General features: G+C 48.1%; 2 non-coding genes across 2 annotated transcripts; one reads left to right on the plus strand and one right to left on the minus strand.

Annotated features, from left to right (window-relative positions):
* Positions 1–5,489: 5,489 nt before the first annotated feature.
* Positions 5,490–5,563, minus strand: TRNAN-GUU (transfer RNA asparagine (anticodon GUU)). Its single transcript has one exon. It is a non-coding gene; the product is annotated as a tRNA-Asn (tRNA).
* Positions 5,564–8,823: 3,260 nt separating this feature from the next.
* Positions 8,824–8,897, plus strand: TRNAN-GUU (transfer RNA asparagine (anticodon GUU)). The gene has a single exon. It is a non-coding gene; the product is annotated as a tRNA-Asn (tRNA).
* The last annotated feature ends 455 nt before the right edge of the window (positions 8,898–9,352 follow it).

Consider the following 9,352-nt stretch of genomic DNA (forward strand, 5'->3'; position numbering starts at 1 on the left):
GATGAAGCACATCTGATCTTTCTCATGGCTAGCAACTGGGTTTTAGGGATTCCCTTGGCCAAGAGGGAGGTGGGTCCAGTCAGTCGGTCACTGAGAGGAGGAAGCCTTAAGATTTTATTTTAGTTCACACATGGCTTATATATACTAGAATATTATGCTACCCTTATTTTCTACATTATGAGAAAATCCGAAAGAAAATACAGAATATACATGTAATAGGTTTTGTTTTGTTTTTTGAAACAGAGTCTCACTCTGTCACCCTGAGTAGAGTAACAGCGGGATCATCTTAGCTCACTGCTCCTGGGCTCAAGTGATTCTCCTGACTCAGCCTCCCGAGTAGCCAGGACTACAGGCGTGCACCGACATGCCCAGATAATTATTTTTTTGTTGTTGCAGTTTTGGGCCTGAAACCACCACCTCCGGCATATAGGGGCCGGCGCCCTACTCCTTGAGCCACAGGCACCACCCAGATAATTTTTTTGGTTTTGGTACAGACCAGGTCTTGCTCTTGCTCAGGCTGGTCTCAAACTCCTGAGCACCAGTGGCTGCTTCCCCTCACCTGGGATTACAGGTAGGAGCCACTTGGCCAGGCCCCCCATGCAGGGGTTTTTAAACCATAATTATTAAACCAAAATTTGTCAGAGGACATACACTGATTTTAACAAAAATGACAGCAAATGTTTTCAATGCCATTATGTATCAGATATTTAAATTCTTTAACTTGTTTAAAAGTATTAAAGATTCCTCCATGCTATCTTTTTTTTTTTTTTGTGGTTTTTGGCTGGGGCTAGGTTTGAACCCACCAACCTCCGGCATATGGGACCGGCACCCTACTCCTTGAGCCACAGGCACCACCTATCCTCCATGCTATCCATTTCATTTCCTTTCTCATCCCAATCAAGCCCATTAATTTAATATACAGCTACAACTACATATTAGTTCTTGTATTACATTTTCATCGTACAAATTCAGCAACAAAACTTTGGACTTAGTGAAACATCACATTTCAAGCACAAATAGTAAAACAATTTTCTTTCTTTCTTTTTTTTTTTTTTTTTTATAGAGACAGAGTCTCACTTTATCGCCCTTGGTAGAGTGCCATGGCATCACACAGCTCACAGCAACCTTCAACTCCTGGACTTAGGCGATTCTCTTACCTCAGCCTCCCCAGTAGCTAGGACTACAGGCACTCGCCACAGTGCTCGGCTATTTTTTTGGTTGCAGTTTGGCCAGGGCTGGGTTTGAACCCGCCACCCTCGGTATATGGGGCCAGCACCCTACCCACTGAGACACAGGTGCCGCCCAGTAAAACAATTTTCAAAAAATTCTTGATTTCTCATTTTAAATTTACGCAAGTTTTTTTTGTTTGTTTTTTTTGTGTGAGACAGACTCTCTCGCCCTGGGTAGGGTGCCGTGGTGTCATCATAGCTCACAGTGACCTCAAACTCTTGGGCTCAAGTGATCCTTCTGCCAAACCGCCCAGCTAGTTTTTTTTCTATTTTTTAGTGGAGACCTTGCTCACCTGGTCTTGAACTCCAGAGCTCAAGAAATCCGCCCACCTCGGCTTCCTAGAGTGCTAGGATTACAGGTGTGGTGAGCCACCGTGACCAGCCTTTTTCTGTTTTTAGTAGATACAGGATCTAGCTCTTGCTCAGGCTGATGTGGAATGTCTGTGCTCAAGGGATCCTCCTGACTCGGCCTCCCGGAGGGCTAGGATTACAGGTATGAACAACTGTGGAGTACGGATTGGGAGGTGGCAAGACCCCCACAGCCTGGGAGGTGCGTTCAAGGAACGACTCCCAAACTGCTTCTCCTCCCTTCCTAAAACAATAGTTCTTTCTCCTTGCTTCCTCTGCCAGAAGTCAGGTAGCTTCTGTATATCTTTTTTTTTTTTTTTTTTGGTTTTTGGCCGGGGCTGAGTTTTGAACCCGCCACCTCTGGCATATGGGACCGGCGCCCTACTCCTTGAGCCACAGGCGCCGCCCAGCTTCTGTATATCTTTTGCCTAAAAGCACATAAGCCTTCTCTCCCTGAAGTTAATCTTTACCCCATGTAATATTACTTCCCCCCAAACTTGTAAGATGAAAACATTCCCACTCGCTTTCCCTGCTGATTTGCAGCATTGTTAGTACAGCAATGTAGTTTAGCTACTATGTAAAATAAAGTTGTTCACACTGTTGGGTGCTGGCTGCAGCCATCAGCTGAGCCAGGCCTCCCTCCCGGCCCTATCACTTTTATCTCTTCTGTGATCTTTGTCTCTTGTGTGTCTTATTTTCTCATTCCCCACCATTCTGGTTTGTTTACTCTTCGCGCTGGCTCTCAACAAGCCAGCACATCCAGCCCTACATTGGAGACCTAGTTTGTGTCTTCATTCCTGAGAAAGAGTGCAGCAGAGATGCTCAGGCCAGGTTTTATTGAAAGGGGAAGATGAGGCTTGCGACCATAGCACAGTGGTTAGAGCACCAGCCACATACACCCAGGCTGGCGGGTTCAAGCCCAGCCTGGGGCCAGCTAAACAACAATGAGAACAACAGAAAATAGCTGGGTGTTGTGGCAGGCTCCTGTAGTCCCAGCTACTTGGGAGGCTGAGGCAAGAGAATCGCTTAAGCCCAAGAGTTTGAGGTTGCTGTGAGCTGTGCCGCCACGGCACTCTACCGAGGGTAACATAGTGAGAATCTGCCTCAAAAAAAGGGAGAAAGAGGAGGAGGAGGAGGAGGAGGAGGAGGAGGAGGAGGAGAAGGAGAAGAAGAAGAAAATGAAAGGGGAGGATGAGGATGACTTGCCCGGGCAGTGCAGAGATGCTGTCTGCAATGGGGTTTGGAGGTTTGGGGGGATTGGGGGTTTGGAGGTTTTGGGCGTTGGGGGTGGTAGTGGTGCTGGTGCTGGTGTTAGAGATCCCTTTTATATGGGGCTGCAGGGAGTGGGCAAATCCCACAGCTTGCCTGGAAAGTTAGGGTCTTTGGGTGTGAACTTCTCAGGGGGGGTGGGGCTGGTCAGATCCTTTGTGTCTTTGTCTTAGGACTGGAGGTGGAGGAGGAGGGGAAAGGGTTCATGTGTGCCCGTGTTAGGCCCCCCAACAAAGAGCATGCCGATTTGTTTCATGAAAAAATACCTTATATTCATAAAAGTAGAAAAAGTCCATCAAACTAGTGGACATTCTAAAGGAAACAATCATGGTAACACCATTTAAAGTGGAAACAGAGGCAATGGTTGGTTCTATGAGAAAATCTGAAAGAAAATACAGAATATACACGTAATAGGTGGAAACAGAGGCAAAATCTTCCAGATTTTCTCATAGAATCAACCTCTGATCTTGCCTCTGTTTCCACTAACAATGCTTATCAGCAAGGGAAACAAAAAAGTAATTACGCACCATTAAGTAAATCTGAGTAATTCCTCGATGCCCTTTTGTGTCTGACAGGACATTCTCTTTCCAGAGTGGATGAGATATAACAGTGGATGCCATATTGCTTTTCATGTCTTTTTAGTAAGGTTTGAACTTCCTTCATGTTCTGGACATTATTCAATTTGATTTGTATAGTTGTAAGAAGTGCTCATGTTGCGGATTCACTCGGTTATTTGTCATGATATAAATCTCTTCCCTCCTTTCTGTAGTGCGATTTGAAGAATCTTTAAAGGACATTTATTTGAATTTCTTCAGCTGTTTGGAAACTTTGAGTATACCAATGAAAGAAAGCTGCCACTTGAACGCAAGCAATTCAATTTTCTTTCTGAACTAAGATCCCTTTTAGGTATGTATAGTAATTTGTTAAAGCCAAGAGTTCCTATGGAATGGGGTGGGGGCGGCAGCCATTGTGTATTAAGATCACCCTTGTTACACAGAGATAGGCCACTCTTGCAGATACTGACAACTATTGGGCCCACAAGATTTTTACCAAAGATTGCAAAGACAAGATGTGTGAACAACTTTTCATTACTGCAGTCACAAGTAACAGGAAATACCAGAATTCTCCGGGCGATAAACAGACAATCAAAAAAGACTCACAGACTAAATTTAGCTGACATGCACCCCAATCACAGAATGGATACCTGTCAGCCACCACTCAAGACAGATTGTCCTCCAAAGTTCGCCTCATAACATCGAAACCAGAAACCCACACCCATGCCACTGATGGGAGAACATACTGATGGAAAACTGAGAGAGGGAGAAAAAGACTTGTCCAATAACCATAGATAGTATATAAATGCCAAAGAGCGCAATTTCTGCCCATGAAAATCCATAGAAGAAACTAGGGAACATGAGCCAGGGTGCAGGCCTGCACCAGCTGCCTGTCAAATGCAGGATTCTATTGGCTCCAGTGTCAACAGAATAGAGCCTCCAGGTGGGCTAAGTTTTATAAAAACAACCCTGCAAAAATCTGTCCAGGAATACTATAGAGACAGTTATCCACTTACTGATTCATCATGGTAGAGGAGGGAGAGCCAGTACTAGATTGTGTTCATCAAATAAAAGCAAAACCAAGACTTATCGACAAAAGAAGAAAGGGGAAGAGGAACAAAATGTCTGGGACTGGCAAAAAGCTACCAAAGAGGTCTCTCTGGCCTGTCTCCACTGGACCCGTGTGACTGGGTCACCAGAAAACTATTAAAGATATTGGAGGACTTTAAAACATGTTCAAAGTGCAGCTGTCCAACGTATAGAACAGGACACTTGGGTGTGAAGTCCGCAGCGTCCTTCTGTTGTACTTCCCCCAGGTTAAGGCAGGGGGCACCACTTCCCTTAGTAGAATATCACAGATGGACATACAGGAAGTTTGTCATGCTGGCAAGTAAGGGAAGAAAGGGACATTGACAGAGTTGAGAAATAAATGGCAATTTGATTTGGTGCCCCTCCTGTGGAAGGTACATTTGCAGAATTTACTAAAATTAGAAGACCTCCATAAACACTGTAAGGTAGCAACTGCACGTCCAGTTCTCTACCCTAGTGTAGCAACTGCACGTCCAGTTCTCTACCCTACAGAAATATCTGCAGGAGGGACTAAAGGTTTGTGTACAAAAATGATGATGGCAGCATCATTTAAAAGCAAGAAAGGGACTGCGCTTCAAAAACATTCTGAAAAGGATTAAATAAATCGTGCACACATTGAGGATGAAATGCTTCCCCCACCCCTGAAAATAATGGAGAGGATAATTATGATGATGAATGCTCCCACTGGTCACAACATTGTTGAGAGGTCAATCACTCAATGCAGGCACATCCTGGGGATTGGCCTCCTATGACAAATGACAAAAAATAAAAATAAATAAATAAATAAATAAATAAATAAATAAATTGAGGCACATATAACTTTACCCGGCCCAGCCTATTTCTAAAGGTCAGAATGAATTTCCCACAATTTCCGAGTTTAGAATGGGGTCCTGGGGGGTGGGGTGGCACCTGACAGGTGTCAGTTACAAATTTAGCGCGCGGGAGGGCGGGAGGTCATCTCGAAGGGGGCAGCAACCGCCCGTCAAAACGCCACAGCTCGCGTCCCTGGATGGGCTCGAACCACCAACCTTTCGGTTAACAGCCGAACGCGCTAACCGATTGCGCCACAGAGACAGGCCCGGGCAGCAGTGCGGGGCTCCCTAGCAAGTGAGGCCTCAAACCTCCCCGGCCCTAGGCTCTCCCCACTCAGGGTCCGCCTCTCAGGACCACTGAGCCGGTTCCCAAGCCTTGGCAAACCGGAGAGACGAGAGCGAGGAGTGGCGATGATCCTGGCGTTGGAACCCCGCGCGCTGGTGGACTCTGAAGCCAGAAGGGCAGCCGAGCGGCCTTCGTCCCGCCTCGCCCCTCGGCCGCTTCCGAAGCCCCGGGTAGCGCCCGGCCCGAGCCGCGCGGAGCCCGAGGGCAGCGGAGCGTCCTGCGGACTCTGGCGGAGGCTCCCGCCGCTCCCTGCGCCGCCCGGGCCCGGGCCCTCCGCACCCGGTCGCTTTCGGGCCGCCGTGGAGCTTCCGCTGCCTTCTTCCGACCCTGGGTCCAGCACGGGCGCTCCAGGTGGGCAGGGATCGCGGTGGCGGTCGCTCTTGGGTCCCCTCGCCGAGAGCAGGGTCTGCCTCTCAACCCGGGCGGTGCCCGGTTAGGGCTTGTTGAATTAAACCGTTGTCGTCTTCAGCTGTCAGGCGGTTGAAGAACCCTGAGAATGGACACCGGGAAAGTTTTTCAAAGGTCAAGTTCTTCTGAAGAGGGTGTTACTCGGGTTGATTTCTCAGCGTCCCGCGCCCCACGGGAAAGGCCTGCGGAAGCACCTCCAAGGCGGTGAGTGGGGAGGGCGGCCGGGACCCAGGGAAAGGCAAAGGGGGCGGGGAGGTGTAGCGTGGCCCAGGTATCCAGGCCTCCTAAAAGGCTTGTGCAGGGGCACAGGCCGGATTTGAGGAGGTGAGAATTGCTTCTTGATGGTAGCAGAAAGAGGAGGAAGGGAGGAGAGAACTGAGAGAGAACATGAAAAAGGGGAAAACTCAAGGACCTCTAGCTCCAGAAGAATAAGATCGCCCAGAAGAGCCACAGAGAAAGCTAGGCGTCTGGGATGGAAAGCCTGAAATCCTCGAAAGAGCAGGATCATCACCCTCATTCCTTTTGGCAAAGGAGTTGCTCTCCTGTTTGTTTGTACAACTGTTTGTGTTTTTCTCTTATTTTATGATTACAATTAATGCTGCAGTCATCATTCTTGTACACATATCCTCAGGCACTCGCGTATTTTCACAGGGTCGGGTCCTGGAGAGCATTTGTTCTATCATAGTATTTACATTGTTTTTATACTATTCCATTTTCTTTCCTTTGATGGCTTATTAGCTATAACTTTCATTTGTTATTGCAGTGACTGCCCTTGGGTTTACAGAACACTTCTCTAATTTACCACAGTTTGCCTTCCAAGTGACAAACTTCCCTTTCTGGCCTTTATGCTAGTGTTGTTGTGCATTTTCATTTTATGCACATCATAAACTCCACAATCCATTTTTTGTTTAGTGGGTCAAATGTTGTTAAACAGCTGAAGTACTCAGAAAATCACTGGCATCTTTAACCGCATAAATAACCATTTCCATTGTTCTTCATTTCTTTGTGTAGGCCCAGATTTCTATCTGCCTGGAAAACCCCTTTAACATTTCTTGTAGCATGGGTCGGTGAATTCTTTCAGTTTTGGTATGTCTTTAAACGTACCAAAATAAAAGGTAACCAGGTAACCTAGAATTCTTTGCTAGTTTAGCAAAGAATTACCTTTTATTTTGGTACGTTTAAAGACATACCAAAACTGAAAGAATTCACCGACCCATGCTACAAGAAATGTTAAAGGGGTTTTCCAGGCAGATAGAAATCTGGGCCTACACAAAGAAATGAAGAACAATGGAAATGGTTATTTATGCGGTTAAAGATGCCAGTGATTTTCTGAGTACTTCAGCTGTTTAACAACATTTGACCCACTAAACAAAAAATGGATTGTGGAGTTTATGATGTGCATAAAATGAAAATGCACAACAACACTAGCATAAAGGCCAGAAAGGGAAGTTTGTCACTTGGAAGGCAAACTGTGGTAAATTAGAGAAGTGTTCTGTAAACCCAAGGGCAGTCACTGCAATAACAAATGAAAGTTATAGCTAATAAGCCATCAAAGGAAAGAAAATGGAATAGTATAAAAACAATGTAAATACTATGATAGAACAAATGCTCTCCAGGACCCGACCCTGTGAAAATACGCGAGTGCCTGAGGATATGTGTACAAGAATGATGACTGCAGCATTAATTGTAATCATAAAATAAGAGAAAAACACAAACAGTTGTACAAACAAACAGGAGAGCAACTCCTTTGCCAAAAGGAATGAGGGTGATGATCCTGCTCTTTCGAGGATTTCAGGCTTTCCATCCCAGACGCCTAGCTTTCTCTGTGGCTCTTCTGGGCGATCTTATTCTTCTGGAGCTAGAGGTCCTTGAGTTTTCCCCTTTTTCATGTTCTCTCTCAGTTCTCTCCTCCCTTCCTCCTCTTTCTGCTACCATCAAGAAGCAATTCTCACCTCCTCAAATCCGGCCTGTGCCCCTGCACAAGCCTTTTAGGAGGCCTGGATACCTGGGCCACGCTACACCTCCCCGCCCCCTTTGCCTTTCCCTGGGTCCCGGCCGCCCTCCCCACTCACCGCCTTGGAGGTGCTTCCGCAGGCCTTTCCCGTGGGGCGCGGGACGCTGAGAAATCAACCCGAGTAACACCCTCTTCAGAAGAACTTGACCTTTGAAAAACTTTCCCGGTGTCCATTCTCAGGGTTCTTCAACCGCCTGACAGCTGAAGACGACAACGGTTTAATTCAACAAGCCCTAACCGGGCACCGCCCGGGTTGAGAGGCAGACCCTGCTCTCGGCGAGGGGACCCAAGAGCGACCGCCACCGCGATCCCTGCCCACCTGGAGCGCCCGTGCTGGACCCAGGGTCGGAAGAAGGCAGCGGAAGCTCCACGGCGGCCCGAAAGCGACCGGGTGCGGAGGGCCCGGGCCCGGGCGGCGCAGGGAGCGGCGGGAGCCTCCGCCAGAGTCCGCAGGACGCTCCGCTGCCCTCGGGCTCCGCGCGGCTCGGGCCGGGCGCTACCCGGGGCTTCGGAAGCGGCCGAGGGGCGAGGCGGGACGAAGGCCGCTCGGCTGCCCTTCTGGCTTCAGAGTCCACCAGCGCGCGGGGTTCCAACGCCAGGATCATCGCCACTCCTCGCTCTCGTCTCTCCGGTTTGCCAAGGCTTGGGAACCGGCTCAGTGGTCCTGAGAGGCGGACCCTGAGTGGGGAGAGCCTAGGGCCGGGGAGGTTTGAGGCCTCACTTGCTAGGGAGCCCCGCACTGCTGCCCGGGCCTGTCTCTGTGGCGCAATCGGTTAGCGCGTTCGGCTGTTAACCGAAAGGTTGGTGGTTCGAGCCCACCCAGGGACGCGAGCTGTGGCGTTTTGACGGGCGGTTGCTGCCCCCTTCGAGATGACCTCCCGCCCTCCCGCGCGCTAAATTTGTAACTGACACCTGTCAGGTGCCACCCCACCCCCCAGGACCCCATTCTAAACTCGGAAATTGTGGGAAATTCATTCTGACCTTTAGAAATAGGCTGGGCCGGGTAAAGTTATATGTGCCTCAATTTATTTATTTATTTATTTATTTATTTATTTTTATTTTTTGTCATTTGTCATAGGAGGCCAATCCCCAGGATGTGCCTGCATTGAGTGATTGACCTCTCAACAATGTTGTGACCAGTGGGAGCATTCATCATCATAATTATCCTCTCCATTATTTTCAGGGGTGGGGGAAGCATTTCATCCTCAATGTGTGCACGATTTATTTAATCCTTTTCAGAATGTTTTTGAAGCGCAGTCCCTTTCTTGCTTTTAAATGATGCT

The sequence above is a fragment of the Nycticebus coucang genome, chromosome 5, assembly GCF_027406575.1.
Source record: "Nycticebus coucang isolate mNycCou1 chromosome 5, mNycCou1.pri, whole genome shotgun sequence".
Lineage (NCBI taxonomy): Eukaryota > Metazoa > Chordata > Mammalia > Primates > Lorisidae > Nycticebus > Nycticebus coucang.